The sequence below is a fragment of the Macaca nemestrina genome, chromosome 11, assembly GCF_043159975.1.
Source record: "Macaca nemestrina isolate mMacNem1 chromosome 11, mMacNem.hap1, whole genome shotgun sequence".
NCBI lineage: Eukaryota > Metazoa > Chordata > Mammalia > Primates > Cercopithecidae > Macaca > Macaca nemestrina.
The window spans coordinates 56,245,944-56,262,300 of NC_092135.1; the positions used below are offsets into that span (position 1 = coordinate 56,245,944).

At 37.4% G+C, this 16,357-nt stretch overlaps 1 protein-coding gene and 1 pseudogene across 5 annotated transcripts in view; one reads left to right on the top strand and one right to left on the bottom strand.

The window, feature by feature from the left end:
* LOC105493206 (coiled-coil domain containing 148) overlaps positions 1-16,357 on the bottom strand; it is a 285,928-nt gene that overhangs the window by 252,810 nt on the left and 16,761 nt on the right. The window lies entirely within an intron of this gene.
* On the top strand, positions 1,867-8,659 carry LOC112428772 (heterogeneous nuclear ribonucleoprotein D-like; annotated as a pseudogene).

A 16,357-nucleotide genomic window follows, 5' to 3' on the forward strand; every position in this document is an offset into this window, starting at 1 on the left:
ACTAAAGCCTGGGCTCAAATCCTAGCTTATCTAGCCTTGCTGATTAACCTCCTACAAGTCACTTAACTTTTCTGGGCTCAAATTGCCATATCTCTAAAATGAAGGGGTTGGACTAGGTAATTTCTAAGAAATCTTTCCATTCTAAAATTTTATGATAAGATATGATTTTCTCTCTGGCATAACAGTATCAAGAAGGCAAAACTAACTCTAAGGCCAATATAATAATATCAGTAATGTCATTTCAGAAGAAACTGATGGAAAAATTAAATTTATTTTAAATCCTCAAGGTCTGGCCTCTGCCTCCTCTTCCAGCCTTAAAAACTATGCTAGTAACACCTTCTTTCTGTTCCTGGTACCTCCCAAGTTCATTTCTGCCTCCAAGTCTGTTGCATTTGTTTGGGAAGTAGTTCCCAAATGGCTAGTTCCTTCTCATAGTTCAGGTCTTGGTTCAAAAGTCACATCTACCAGAAGATCTTATGTGACAATATGTGACAATCCTGCCCAAAATAACATCCCCAATCCCCAACTGCTTTTTTCAGAGCACTCTGTTATATCATCTTACAATTATCACTATTTTTTTTCTTTTTTTTTTTTTTTTGGTTACTTGTCTGTCTTTCCCCACTAGAATAGAAGCTCTACGGGGCAAACATGTTTTCTGTCTTGTTTATCATATATCTCTTAGAATAATGCCTGGCATTTAGAAAGTATACAATAAACATGTTTTAATGAACAAATGAGTGAATCAATATGCGCATGCTAACAGAAAACAAAATTGCAACTTTTAGAAGAGTGAAAGAAAGTATAAAAATCACCCCTATTCCATTTTTTAGGGTGATATAGAAGCAGAAATACAGTTGGCTTTCCATGCTGCATTTTATAATTAGAGAAGATAATAACCCAAATGTGTGCCAGGAGTAGCATTATGTTTAGCTTTGGACTGGGTTTTTTCTGTGGGACATCAATAGAATTGTATGATGATCAATACCAAGATCATGTTCTAACTGATTGAGCTCACAGGCTTAAATTACTCAGCTTTTAATATTTGGAAACAAGCAAGCATCAAAATAATTCTACTGACTTCCAAAGAATTAAAAATCATGATGCCTAATTTTAAAAAGTCATCAAATAGCTCTATGAAAATTTAATTACTATGGAAAGGTTATATTAAGAATGAGTCATAGAAGTTTTAAAAAACCTTTTTTTAGAATTGAATTTTATGTCACAAAGACCAGGAAACAGCCAAATGTGAAGTCAACTCTCAATTTTCCATGATAAAACCAGGAATTAGCTCATGAAGAAGTAGTAGGAAGGGTATATATCGCTTTTGGTGCTTCAGAGATACTGGCCTTGCCACTTACTAACTATCGCTTTGAACAATTTGCTTAATTTGTCTGGCTCTCAATTTTTTAACTTGTAAAATAGGATTAGTAATGTTTGTATGCTTGTTTTGGAGATTAGTAACACTCTAAAGCACTAAACATAGAGCTAGGAACATATGAGATAATAAAAGGCAGCTAAGCCAAACAATAAAAATACATTGACCACTTAAGTCTATGGTGATCAGGAGTATGTGTGTGAAAGGAGATAGATGTCAGAACTACCTCTACAGGCCCATTTCCCTCATTAGAAACTGGATAACCATCCCCTTTGTGAAAATATACAATCTATACAGTTGAAAGCTGTAATATTTTGAAAGTAGGCCTTTCCCCCCACTAGAAAGAAAAATTGTCCCACTCCTAGAAAGAAAAACTGGAACCAGGAGGTGAATCTTTTAACCACATTAGATACAGAAATAGTTGCTCTGCCACCACTACTGCAGCAACCCAGACTGCATGCCAGCACCTCTCTGCTGACAACTCCTCCACTATGGAGGACACGAACAAATACAGCAACAGAATTCATAGAGGGACCCAAGATCAATGCAAGCAAGAATCAGCAAAATGATAGTAAAATGTGTATTGGAGGTTTGAGCTGGGATAAAAGCAAAAAAGATGTGACTGAATACTTATCTCAAATTGGGGAAGTTGTAGACTGTACAATTAAAACAGATCCAATCCCTGGGAGATAAAGGGATTTGGATTTGTGCTTTTCAGAGACACTGCTAGTGTTGATAATGCTTTGGAACTGAAAGAACACAAACTGGATGGCAAATTGATAGACTCCAAGACGACCAAAGCTTTAAAAGGGAAAGAATCTCCATGCTGGGGGAACCACCACTACTCTTTTTGAAGCTGTCAGACAGGGACATTTAAGTCTGCAGAATTCTGCTGCCTTTTGTTCAGCTATGCTCTGCCGCCAGAGGTGGAGTCTACAGAGGCAGGCAGGTGTCCTTGAGCTGAGGTGGGCTCCACCCAGTTTGAGCTTCCCAGCTGCTTTGTTTACTCACTCAAGCCTCAGCAATGGCGGGCGCCCCTCCCACAGCCTTGCTGCTGCCTTGCAATTCCATCTCAGACTGCTGTGCAAGCAATGAGTGAGGCTCCGTGGGCGTGGGACCCTCCAAGCCAGGTGCAGCATATAATCTCCTGGTGTGCCGTTTCCTAAGACCATTGGAAAAGTGCAGTACTTGGGGGGAGTGACCCGATTTTCCAGGTCTGTCACAGCTTCCCTTGGCTAGGAAAGGGAATTACCTGACCCCTTGTGCTTCCCAGGTGAGGTGATGCCTCACCCTGCTTCGGCTCTCGCTCAGTGGGCTGCACCCACTGTCCTGCACCTACTGTCTGAGGAGCCCCGATAGGGACCGACTGACACCTCACACGGCCGGGTGGCCCTCTGAGATGAAGCTTCCAGAGGAAGGATCAGGCAGCAACATTTGCTGTTCTGCAATATGCACTGTTCTACAGCCTCCGCTGGTGATACCCAGGCAAACAGGGTCTGGAGTAGACCTCCAGCAAACTCCAACAGACCTGCAGCTGAGGGTCCTGACTGTTAGAAGGAAGACTAACAAACAGAAAGGACATCCACACCAAAACGTCATCTGTACATCACCATCAACAAAGACCAAAGGTAGATAAAACCACAAAAATGGGGAGAAACCAGAGCAGAAAAGCTGAAAATTCTAAAAGTCAGAGCACCTCTCCCCCTCCAAAGGAACGCAGCTCCTCACCAGCAATGGAACAAAGCAGGACGGAGAATGACTTTGACAAGTTGAGAGAAGAAGGCTTCAGACAATCAAACTTCTCTGAGCTAAAGGAGGATGTTTGAACCCATTGCAAAGAAGCTAAAAACCTTGAAAAAAGATTAGATGGAAGGATAACTAGAATAACCAGTATAGAGAAGTCCTTAAATTACCTGATGGAGCTGAAAATCATGGCACAAGAACTATGTGATGAATGCACAAGCTTCAGTAGCGAATTTGATCAACTGGAAGAAAGGGTATCAGCGATTGAGATCAAATGAATGAAATGAAGCGAGAAGAGAAGTTTAGAGAAAAAAGAGTCCTTTTAAGGACACAAACAAAGCCTCCAAGAAATATGGGACTATGTGAAAAGACCAAATTTACATCTGATTGGTATACCTGAAAGTGACAGGGAAAATGGAACCAAGTTGGAAAACACTTTTCAGGATACTATCCAGGAGAATTTCCCCAATCTGGCAAGGTGGGCCAACATTCAAATTCAGGAAATACAGAGCATGCCACAAAGATACTCCTTGAGAAGAGCAACTCCAAGACACATAATTGTCAGATTCACCAAAGTTGAAAAAATGTTAAGGGCAGACAGAAAAAGGTCAGGTTACCCACAAAGGGAAGCCTATCAGACTAAGAGTGGATCTCTCGACAGAAACTCTACAAGCCAGAAGAGAGTGGGGGCCAATATTCAACATCCTTGAAGAAAAGTATTTTCAACCCAGAATTTCATATCCAGCCAAACTAAGCTTCATAAGTGAAGGAGAAATAAAATCCTTTATAGATAAGCAAATGCTGAGAGATTTTGTCACCACCAGGCCTGCCTTACAAGAGCTCCTGAAGGAAGCACTAAACATGGAAAGGAACAACCGTTACCACCCACTGCAAAAACATGCCAAATTGTAAAGATCATCAATGCTAAGAAGAAACTGCATCAACTAATGAGCAAAATGACCAGCTAACATGATAATGACAGGATCAAATTCACACAACAATATTAACCTTAAATGTAAATGCGCTAAATGCTCCAATTAAAAGACACAGACTGGCAAATTGGATAAAGAATCAAGACCCATCAGTGTGCCACATTCAGGAGACCCATCTCACATGCAGAGACACACATAAGCTCAAAATAAAGGGATGGAGGAAGATCTGCCAAACAAATGCAAAACAAAAAAAGCAGGGGTTACAATCCTAGTCTGTGATAAAACAGACGTTAAACCAACAAAGATCAAAAGAGACAAAGAAGGCCATCACATAATGGTAAAGGGATCAATTCAACAAGAAGAGCTAACTATACTAAATATATATGCACCCAATACAGGAGCACCCAGATTCATAAAGCAAGTCCTTAGAGACCTACAAAGAGACCTAGACTCCCACACAATAATAATGGGAGGCTTTAACACCTCACTGTCAACATTAGACAGATCAACGAGACAGAAAGTTAACAAGGATATCCAGGAATTGAACTCAGCTTCACACCAAGCAGACCTAATAGACATCTACAGAACTCTCCACCCCAAATCAACAGAATATACATTCTTCTTAGCACCACATCACACTCATTCCAAAATTGACCACATAGTTGGAAGTAAAGCACTCCTCAGCAAATGTACAAGAACAGAAATTATAACAAACTGTCTCTCAGACCACAGTGCAATCAAACTAGAACTCAGGATTAGAAACTCCCTCAAAACCACTCAACTCTATGGAAACTGAACAACCTGCTCCTAAATGACTACTGGGTACATAATGAAATGAAGGCAGAAATAAAGATGTTCTTTGAAACCAATGAGAACAAAGATACAACATACCAGAATCTCTGCGACACATTTAAAGCAGTGTGTAGAGGGAAATTTATAGCACTAAATTCCCACAAGATAAAGTAGGAAAGATCTAAAATTGACACCCTAACATCACAATTAAAAGCACTAGAAAAGCAAGAGCAAACACATTCAAAAGCTAGCAGAAGGCAAGAAATAACTAAGATCAGAGCAGAACTGAAGGAGATAGAGACACAAAAAAACCTTTCAAAAAATCAATGAATCCAGGAGCTGGTTTTTTGAAAAGATCAACAAAATTGATAGACCGCTAGCAAGACTAATAAAGAAGAAAAGAGAGGAGAATCAAATAGACATAATAAAAATGATAAAGGGGTTATCACCACTGATCCACAGAAATATAAACTACCATCAGAGAATACTATAAACACCTCTATGCAAATAAACTAGAAAATCTAGAAGATATGCATAAATGCCTGGACACATACACCCTCCCAAGTCTAAACCAGGAAGAAGTTAAATCTCTGAATAGGCCAATAACAGGCTCTGAAATTGAGGCAATAATTAATAGCCTACCAACCAAAAAAAGTCCATGACCAGACGGATTCACAGCCAAATTCCACCAGAGGTACAAGGAGGAGCTGGTACCATTCCTTCTGAAACTATTCCACTCGATAGAAAAAGAGGGAATCCTCCCTAATTCATTTTATGAGGCCAGCATCATCCTGATACCAAAGCCTGGCAGAGACACACACAAAAAAAGAGAAATTTAGACCAATATCCCTGACGAATATTGATGCAAAAATTCTCAATAAAATACTGGCAAACCAAATCCAGCAGCACATCACAAAGCTTATCCACCATGATCAAGTGGGCTTCATCCCTGGGATGCAAGACTGGTTCAACATACACAAATCAATAAACGTAATCCATTACATAAACAGAACCAAAGACAACCCTTCATGCTGAAAACTCTCAGTAAGTTAGGTATTAATGGGACGTATCTCAAAATAATAAGAGCTATTTATGAAAACCCCACAGCCAATATCATACTGAATGGGCAAAAACTGGAAGCATTCCCTTTGAAAACTGCCACAAGACAGGGATGCCCTCTCTTACCACTCCTATTCAACATAGTGTTGGAAGCTCTGGCCAGGGCAGTCAGGCAGGAGAAAGAAATAAAGGGTATTCAATTAGGAAAAGAGGAAGTCAAATTGTCCCTGTTTGCAGATGACATGATTATATATTTAGAAAACCCCATCGTCTCAGCCCAAAATCTCCTTAAGTTGATAAGCAACTTCAGCACAGTCTCAGGATACAAAATCAATGTGGAAAAAAATCACAGACATTCCTATACACTAATAAGAGACAAACAGAGAGCCAAATCATGAGTGAACTCCCATTCAAAATTGCTTCAAATAGAAAAAATACCTAGGAATCCAACTTTCAAGGGATGTGCAGGACCTCTTCAAGGAAAACTACAAACCACTGCTCAACAAAATAAAAGAGGACACAAACAAGTGGAAGAACATTCCATGCTCATGAATAGGAAGAATCAATATAGTGAAAATGGCCATACTGCCCAAGGTAATTTATAGATTCAATGCCATCCCCATCAAGCTACCAATGACTTTCTTCACAGAATTGGAAAAAACTCCTTTAAAGTTCATATGCAACCAAAAAACACCCCACATTGCCAAGACAATCCTAAGCCAAAAGAACATAGCTGGAGGCATCACGCTACCTGACTTCAAACTATACTACAAGGCTACAGTAACCAAAACAGCATGGTACTGGTACCAAAACAGACATATAGGTCAATGGAACAGAACAGAGCCCTCAAAAATAATACCACACATCTAAAACCATCTAATCTTTGACAAACCTGACAAAAACAAGAAATGGGGAAAGGATTCCCTGTTTAATAAATGGTACTGGGAAAACTGGCTAGCCATATGTAGAAAGCCGAAACTGGATCCCTTCCTTACACCTTATACAAAAATTAATTCAAGATGGATTAAAGACTTAAATGTTAGACCTAAAACCATAAAAACCCTAGAAGAAAACCTAGGCAATACCATTCAGGACATAGGCATGGGCAAGAACTTCATGTCTAAAACACCAAAAGCAATGGCAACAAAAGCCAAAATTGACAAATGGGATCTAATTAAACTAAAGAGCTTGTACACATCAAAGAAACTACCATCAGAGTGAACAAGCAACCTACAGAATGGGAGAAAAGTTTTGCAATGTACCCATCTGACAAAGGACTAATATCCAGAATCTACAAAGAACTTAAACAAATTTACAAGAAAAAAATCAAACAACCCCATCAAAAAGTGGGCAAAGGATATGAACAGATGCTTCTCAAAATAAGACATTTATGCAGACAACAGACACATGAAAAAATATGCATCATCACTGGTCATCAGAGAAATGCAAATCAAAACCACAATGAGATACCATCGCACACCAATCAGAATGGTGATCATTAAAAAGTCAGGAAAAAACAGGTGCTGGAGAGGATATGGAGAAATAGGAACACTTTTACACTGTTGGTAGGACTGTAAACTAGTTCAACCATTGTGGAAGACAGTGTGGTGATTCCTCAAGGATCTAGAACAAGAAATATCATTTGACCCAGCCATCCCATTACTGGGTATGTACCCAGAGGATTATAAATCATGCTGCTATAAAGACACATGCACACGTATGTTTATTGTGGCACTATTCACAATAGCAAAGACTTGGAACCAACCCAAATGTCCATCAGTGACAGACTGGATTAAGAAAATGTGGCACATATGCACCATGGAATACTATGCAGCCATAAAAAAGGATGAGTTCATGTCCTTTGTAGGGACATGGATGAAGCTGGTAACCATAATTCTCAGCAAACTATTGCAAGGACAGAAAACCAAACACCACATGTTCTCACTCATAGCTGGGAATTGAACAATGAAAACACTTCGACACAGGAAGGGGAACATCACACACTGGGGCCTGTCATAGGGTCGGGGGAGGGGGGAGGGATAGCATTAGGTGATATAGCTAATGTAAATGATGAGTTAATGTGTGCAGCACACCTACATGGTACATGTATACATATGTAACAAACCTGCACGTTGTGCACATGTACCCTAGCACTTAAAGTATAATAATGTTAAAAAAAGGGAAAAATCCTGCCAAAATGGTTTTTCAGGTGGATTGAGCCCAGATACTTCTGTAAAACAAATTAAAGAATATATTGGATGCTTTGTGAAGTTTGAAAATATTGAAATTCCCATGGATACAAAAACAAATAAAGAAGAAGATTTTGTTTTCTCACATATACAGATGAAGAGCCAGTAAAGAAATGGTTAGACAGCAGATTATTATCAAATTGGTTCTGGGAAGTGTGAAATCAAAGGTGCACAACCCAAAGAGGTATGGAAGCTGCAACACCAAAACAAAAAGGAAGAACAGGTGCTGCAACCAGTGAATGAGGGGGCCCTAGGGGGTCGTGACCAAGGTCAGGACATAACTGGAATCAATGATCTAGTGACTACTATGATCTTGGATATGGGAATTACAATAGTGCCTATGGGGTGATCAAAACTGTAGTGGCTATGGCAGATATGATCATGCTGGGTATAACTACAGGAACCATGACTATGCACAGGTGTATGCAGACTATAGTGGCCAAAAGAGCATTTATCGCAAGGCATCTCCAGGGGGTGGCAATCACCAAAACAGTTATCAGTCATACTAAAGGAGGACATTGGAGAAAACAGGAGGAGATGCTAAAATAACCCATCTTGCAGGATGACATTGAAGATTGGTCTTTTGTTGATCTCAGATGATTATTTTGTAAAACACTTTCTAGTGTACAAGACACAATTGTGTCCAACTGTATATAGCTGCCAATTCATGTTCTTTGTTTTTACTTTGTCCTTTGCTATTTATGTTATGACTCAATGTGGATTTGGGGTTACACACATTTTATTTGTATGATTTTATATTAAACCTCAAATAAATGCTTCCTTATATGATTATTTTTCTGTGTCAGGTACTGCATAGCTCCATAAAAATATAATTTTAAATAAGTAATAATTAAGGCACAGTTTGTTTTGCAGGGAGAAGTGATCCATAGGGATAAACTGTGGTCCTTTATAAATAGCCAGCCACAGTGTCACCCTGTTTCCCAGTATGTAGATATATTGCATGCTCTTAAGGCTTCATCTCTGTGTTAACTGAAGTTTCCACCACATCTTTGGATGATGTTCTTTCCCCTCTGGATATCTGAAGACACTTTCCTGAGACAAAGTCACAGTGTTGTGATCACTGGAATCTTTCTAGTAGACAATTTGTCCTCTGGATTATAACATAATGATTGTTAGTAGCTCCTTTTGCTTTGTTCTTGTCTCTGGAAAGCCATTTTTGAATTGCTAATTACTTCTTTGACTTTAGAGCTAATCAGTGGTCTGCTAGAAAAAGCTTTATATGCAATTATAATCATAACACCATGATGTTAATTCTCTTAGTAAAAATCTAAATAAATATAGAAAAGAACACTGTAAAACTGTGGTAGGAGCTATAGTTTAAAGTATTGAAAGTAATTATAACACAAGGAATTTCACAGATAGGTATGAGATTATCCATTAAAGTATGATCAAAAGTTCAATTAAAATTTGAAGTAGTAGCAGAGAAACTAATTTAGTTATATTATGTCACAGCCATCACAACACCGAACAAAATATTTTCTATTTGGGCATTCTGAGGAAGCTGTATTACAGTTAACTGCAAATGCCATGTGAGTTTAGAAAAAGTCATGATAGTAAATATCATTTTAATGTAGTTAGTGAATAAATTCGAGTAGGTAAGCATTTGCATATTCAGACGTTGGAAGGAATAGTGGAAAAGATAAGTCTTAGGTATGGTAATGTTGATCCAAGTGTGCCTGACTCGTGTCATTACAGTAGATTTTCCCGGTGCATTGAAAAGAAATAATTTCATATTTAGGTTTTAGAGGACCTGCGTAAACACAAACTTTGAATTTTGCATTCAGTATAGTTAATTGGATTTAAGGATGTTTGTCTCCAGGTTAACTACTGGGATTGGCACACGTGTCCACATGCAGAGTAGTTAATCTTGCGCAACCAGTTTTAAGTTTTTTATGCTTATGAACTTGCCTTTTAAAAAAAATTCAGTATCTACAACTTTATTTGTTCCAGTGATATTTGTACTTGTCGGGCTATCAAGTTACGATGCTCTTGGCCGTTTTTGCTTCTGTTTTTCTATTTCACCTTATACCTAGGATAAGTAACAGTGTTGGCTATTGCAAGGGACTCTGCTTATTCTTTCAACATGCAACTTTAGGGACTAGGAGGGAGTTCATTTTGTGTTGTCAGTAGGTACAGTATCTAGGGCAGTGAATCCTGTAAGTTCAAATGTATAATTAAGTGAAAAGTTGACCTTGAGATTGTCCTTTTCTCTGACCAAAAATGAATAAAGGCTTTTGAAATATATAAAAATAATAAAGAAATAATAATCTGACCTCACAGTGAGAGTTTATCTAAAATTGTCTATACTATAATGTCAATAAAATATAAACCTTATTTTAAAGGCCATAAATAGACATTCAGAGCAGATGAAATGATGATGCACATTAGGCAACAATTCACAAAGTGTTCAACAAATTTTCATTTATGACTAATTATGTTCCTGATTCTATAAAAATAAATGGAAACCATTGAGTAATTCATTCACTTATCCATTCAAAAATATTTATGTAGGACCTAGTGCTGAGGATATGGATCTTATTTTCACTGGGGGACAAACTAGCACTGACATAATCAGTTTTATACAATTATAAACAAAGTGTGTATTTAAAGGGAAAAAGGGGTTTTCTTGAAGAGGTGGCAAAGCTGGAATCTATAGATATTATAAATGGGAGTTAACCTGGAGGAGAGTATGATTTAAAGGTAGGAAAAAATAAACAGAATTGTATATCCTGAGATCCTATGGCAAGAAGGAAATGGGGGACCAGGAGTAGTGGCTCATACCTATAATCCCAACAGCTTGGGGGACTGAGGTGGGAGGAGTGCTTGAGCTCAGGAGTTTGAGACCAGTCTGGGCAACATGGCAAGACCCTATCTCTAAAAATATACAAAAATTAGCTGGGTGTGGTAGCACATGCCTATAATCTTAGCTACCTGGGAGGCTGAGGTAGGAGGACAGCTTGAACCCAAGAGGTCGAGGTTGCAATGAACCATCATCACACCACTGCACTATAGCCTGGGTGGCAGGGTAAGACTTTATTCAAAAAAAAAAAGAAGGAAGTGGGGCATTTTCCAAAAACTGAAAGAAGCCAGTTGGTTGGGGAGCACAGTCAAGATCACTGTGGTAGAGAAGAAGCAGGAGAGGTAAACAATGGCCAAAACACAGAGAGTCTTTTAGGCTTTATTTAGGATTAGAGTCTTTATCCTAAAATCAATAAGAATCTATGGAGGAGATTTAAGGAAGGGGCTGACATGCTCAGATCTGATCTTTGGAAGGTCACTTCAGCCTGGGGTATCGAGAGCAGATTTGGGTGGAGGATTAGAGGAGATATACAGAGGCCACTTAGGAGACTGTTACAGTAGATCAGATGAAACATGATATGTAGCTTAAACTAATTCAGTGGCAATGATGAGAAGTAAATAGGGTCAAAAGACTTAAGAGGTAAAACTACAGTACTTGCTGATGGAGAGAATATACAAGGAGGTAGGGTCAGGGATTGCAGCGGAATAAGGAAAAGGAAACTGTCCAAGATCTCTTCCTCATTTCTTAACAGCACAACTAGATGGGATGGAGGAATAATTCACTGAAATACGAAACACTGGAAAAGGGCCAGATTTGGAGGCAGGTGTCAGGGAATGTGAGAAGATAGCAATTTCATTAACTTGACTTTGAGTTGCCTTAGAGATGTCAAAGCAGGCAGGAGGGTTTAGAGCATGTAAGAGAGGGCTAGGCTGGAAACAGAAGTTTGAAAGTCCTTGGTGATCTTTAATGTGATAGGTAAGATTTCCTAGAAAGAGAATGAATAGATAGATAGATAGATAGAGAGAGAGAGAGAGAGAGAGACAGACAGACAGACAGACAGGAGTACTTAGAACTAAGCCTTGAAAAATTCCAAGATATAATGCTAAGGTAAAGGATGATGAGGTAAAAAGGAATCTTCAAAGAAATAGCAAGAGAAAAAGGAGAAAAATCAGATTAGTATGATATTCTAGAAACTAGTGGAAGAGAACCTTTCAAGAAAGACGGAGTCAACATATCCAATGCATAAGGGCATACATAAACAAAAATGTAAATTGTTACAATTTTTTCTGAGGGATTAAGATAGTAATAACAAAATTAAGAATACAAACCAGACATCTGCTTCTGGCTATAACGCAGTATCAAAGACCAGTCTTACCCTTCCACTGTAAACAACTAGAAAACTGGAGAAAATATATAAAACCCATGTTTTCACAAATTGGATAACAGGCAAAGCATGTCTGTGATCACTGAAGAAAATGAAACAAGTTGGGTGGAACTCGTGATTGCCACAGCTTTCTGACTAGAGGTATACTTCAGGCCATACAACAGGGAGGGCATTCTCAAGCATTAGTAAGCTTCAGGAAACAGAGATCAGCAGTCAGGGAAGGGAAGGCCTCTGGAAGTTGTGAAGCAGAGTTATAAAAAAGAGGGAGCTATGCACAAAATCAGTTCATAAATCTGCATATAGCTCTCTTGAGTTTTTGCTGAATACCGAGAGGTGTGTGCAGAGAGGAAAGTAGTACAAATCCCAACAAAAATGGAACAGGAAGATAAAAGTCAAGGAGTTATTTGAGTTCACACAGGGATGAAGATGTTTGACCTCTTACTAGTTAAGGTGGAAAGTCTTTGTGAATCACCCCAGTCATTCACAGGAGAGACCTCAGGAGCCTTAGTAGAAAAACTAAAATTTGTTACAGTAAAGCCTACTCCACACACATTCTACCAAAGCTTAAAAACAAGCCTCAACCTGATCCATAAGTCTTAACTGTCTGCCAAAACAAGGCCCAAAACTATTTTTTTTTAAAAGACAGAAAAATCAGGCATTCAACAATATTAACATTTACAATATCCTGTATCCACTCAAAAAACACTAGAAGCACCAGGAATCAGACAAAAAAGTTGATCAATGAACAAAATAAAAATCCATAAATAGTGATGGGTACAAATATACAATTAAACAGAAGAAATAAGACCTGGTATTCTATAGATCTGTAGGGTGACTACAGTTAATATTAATTTATTGTACATTTTGAAATAGCTTGGAGGGAATAATTCAAATGTTCATAACATAAAGATAAATATTTAAGGTGATATATATCCCAATTACCCTGATTTGATTATATGAATGTATCAAATTATCACAAGTACCCTAAAAAATATATATCTACTATGTATCAATTTTAAAAAGCACAAAAAATCCAGTAAATAAAAGATAGAGAAATGGCAAAAATGATAGAATTAGTATGAAAGAACTTGAAAATAGATCTAATAAGTGTTATAAGTATGCTACAGGGCTTAAAAGAAAACATAAACATAATGAAAAAAGAGAAAATTTCTAGAGCTGAAAAAAATATAATATGTAAAATGAAAATGTCATTGGATGGAATTAATAGCAAATTACATACTGCAGAAGAAAAAAAAAATCAATGAACTTAAAGATACAACAATAGAAATTATCTAAAATGAAACACAGAGTGAAAAAAGACCAAAAAATTAACAGAACCTCCATGATATATCAGGTAATACCAAGAATACTAATATACATGTAAGTGGAGTGCTAGAAGGAGAGGGAATGAAGAAAAATATTTTAAAAAATAAAAGTCAAAATGTTTTCAAATCTGAAAAAAAGATAAAATCACAGATTGAAGAATACCAATGAACAACAAACCAAGAATTACAAGCCTTAATAAAACTATTCAAAGGCATTCAATAATCAAATTGTTAAAAAAAAAAAACTGTCATAAAAAAATCTTAAAAGCAGCCAGTGGTGGGGTCAAGAAGGGAGACATTATATATAGAAAAACACAGAGAAGAATGATCACAGACTTTACAGATAAGAATGATCACTCTAACAAACTATACAAGTCAAAAAAAAGATAGAACATCTGCAAAGTGCTGAAAAAATGTTTGTTTTTTTAAAAAAAACCTGTCAGTTTATAATCCTACACACTCCATGAAAATATCTTTGAAGAATAAAGACAAAACAAAAATTTTTTCAGGCAAATAAAAGTGAAGAGATTTCTAGCTGCCCAAAAAGGATTATTAAAGAAAGACCTGCACCGTAAGAATTATTAAAGAAACGCCAATCACAGTGGCTCACGCCTATAATCCCAGCACTTCAGGTAGCTCAAGGTGGGCAGATCACTTGAGGTCAGGGGTTTGAAACCAGCCTGGCCAACATGGCCAAACCCTGTCTACTAAAAATATAAAAAATTAGCCAGGTTTGATGGTGTGTGCCTGTAATCTCAGCTATCCGTGTGGCTGAGGCACCAGGATCGCTTGAACCTGGGAGGTGGAGGTTGCAGCGAGTCAAGATTGTGCCACTGCACTCCAGCCTGGGCAACAGAGCAAGGAAGAAAAATGATAACAGATGGAAAATATATGTAGCAGTGTTTACTGCATACATAGAGATGAAAAAGATATTATAACAATGGCAAATTATAGAAGAAGGGAAATGGAAATATCGTGTGTTAAGGGTTTTATATAATGAATAAACTGATAAAACATAATTTAAGATATACTGTAATGAGCTAACCTACAAATTCTAGAGGAACCACTAAAAATTATAATTAATAATCGCATAGTACAGATAAAGTAAAATAAAACATAATAAAAAGGGAGCAGAAAAAGGCAAAGAAAATAAAAAAATAATAGATGGTGCAAGTAAAAAAAAAACAGCAAGATGGTAGGCTTACATTCAACCATATTTTTAAGTATATTAAAGGTAAATGACATAAACACTATAATTAAAAGGCAGAGACTGGCAAACTTGATAAAAACAAGACAAACAATATGGTATTTACAAAAAGCCCACTTTAAATACAAACAAAAGTATAGGTAAAAAATACAAGAACGGCAAAAGATATACCATGAAAACGCTATACTATAAACAACTTTATGCCACAAAATTCAACAATGTAGATGAAATGTCCAAATTCCTAAATGACACAAATTACCAAAAATAACTCCAGAAGAACAGCAGATCTGAATTCCTTATATCTATTAACTCAATTCCATTATTAAAAACTTCCTCAAAGAGAAAATTCCAGATCTAGACCATTTGACTGGTAACTTTTATCAATCTTCTGAGGAATAAATAATATCAATCCCATACAAACTCTTTCAGAAATTAAAGGAGAAACGAATACACCCCAAATCTTTTTATAATGTTGGTATTTGCGTGATATCAAAGCCAAAAAATTAAATTATAGGAAAAGAGGTCAGGCACGATGGCTCAAGCCGGTAATCCCAGCATTTTGGAAGGCCAAGGTGGGTGGATCACCTGAGGTTAGGAGTTCGAGACCAGCCTGGCCAACATGGTGAACATGTGCATGATGTGATGCCTCACATCATACACAAAAATTAACATAGGCAAAATTATAGGTTGGGTGCAATGGCTCACACCTATAATCCCAGCACTTTGGGAGGCCAAGGTGGGTGGATTGCTTGATCTCAGGAGTTTGAGACCAGCATGGGTAACCTCATGGTTAGATGAGTTAGATGGCAAAACCTCATCTCCACAAAAAATAAAACATATATATATATATATATATAAAACATGGGTGTGGTGGCCCACACCTGTAGTCCCAGCTACTCAGGAGGCTGAGGCAGGAGGACTGTTTAGGCCTAGGAAGTCAAGGCTGCAGGGAGCTGAGATCAAACCACTGTACTATAGCCTGGGCAACAGAGTAAGACCTTGATTCAAATATATATATATATATAAAACAAAAGCACAAATGAAAGAAAAACTTAATATATGGACTTTATCAAATTTAAAACTTTTGTCATAAAAACTGTTCAGAAACCTAAGTTGTAAACAAAATACTAGGAGAAAATATCTATGGTACATATATCTGACAAAGCACTTGTATCCAAATACATAATGAATTTTTAAAATCTCAATAGTAAGACAACCTAATTTTAGAAAGGGTAGATTATTTGAACATATGCTTCACAATAGAAGACATACTAATGCTCAATAAGCATATTAAAAAATGTTCAACATCCTTAGTCATCAGGAAAATGCAAATTTAAATTACAATAAGATGCCACTACACACACATTACAATGGATAACATTTATTATTATTACTTTTTTAGACAAGGTATTTCTCTGTCGTGCAGGCTAGAGTGCAGTGGTGCAATTATGGCTCACTGTAGCCTCCACC